General features: G+C 34.3%; 1 protein-coding gene across 1 annotated transcript in view; it reads right to left on the reverse strand.

The window, feature by feature from the left end:
- Positions 1-263: 263 nt before the first annotated feature.
- LOC111620509 (solute carrier family 10 member 6-like) overlaps positions 264-492 on the reverse strand; it is a 4,807-nt gene continuing 4,578 nt past the window's right edge. Inside the window, exon 6 of the mRNA XM_023362436.1 lies at positions 264-431. The gene's annotated coding sequence lies outside the window, so the exon portion shown is untranslated. The remainder of the gene's footprint in view (positions 432-492) is intronic.

The following is a 492-nucleotide window of genomic DNA, read 5'->3' on the forward strand; positions in this document are numbered from 1 at the left end:
TATAAGTTCGGTCAAATCTAATCCACGGTGGAACAGACGACTAGTGTGGAATGAAGCCCGATGTAGCTGAACGGCCCACCTCCCAAAAAACTCAAATTCAGAGCGTTTTTTTGACCTGTTCCGATTCGATCTGGACTTCCCCAGCGCGATAGGCTGACATCGTATGCCTGGCCATATCTATCAGACCAGGCTAATATCTATGCAAAGAAGACAATTGCCTAAGGCCATGATTCCTTAAATCCGTTTGCAAATTCACATATAAATAAAAGTATACAAATTTAAAGTGTACAATGAACTAATCTAACATAGTGACATTAAATTAGACTAAAATTGTTCATAATAAATGTAAAAAATAAAATTATTAATTATTTCTTAAAAGTCCGCATTCCAAGCTTTGTCTACGACTCGTAATGTTCTTAATCTGGAACTTCCTATAGAGTAATTAAAGCACTCAGATTACATATAAAATAAATTATTTTAAAAGTAATATGT

This window comes from Centruroides sculpturatus, unplaced genomic scaffold (assembly GCF_000671375.1).
Source record: "Centruroides sculpturatus isolate CEXI.00-Female unplaced genomic scaffold, Cexi_2.0 scaffold265, whole genome shotgun sequence".
In the NCBI taxonomy this organism is placed as follows: domain Eukaryota; kingdom Metazoa; phylum Arthropoda; class Arachnida; order Scorpiones; family Buthidae; genus Centruroides; species Centruroides sculpturatus.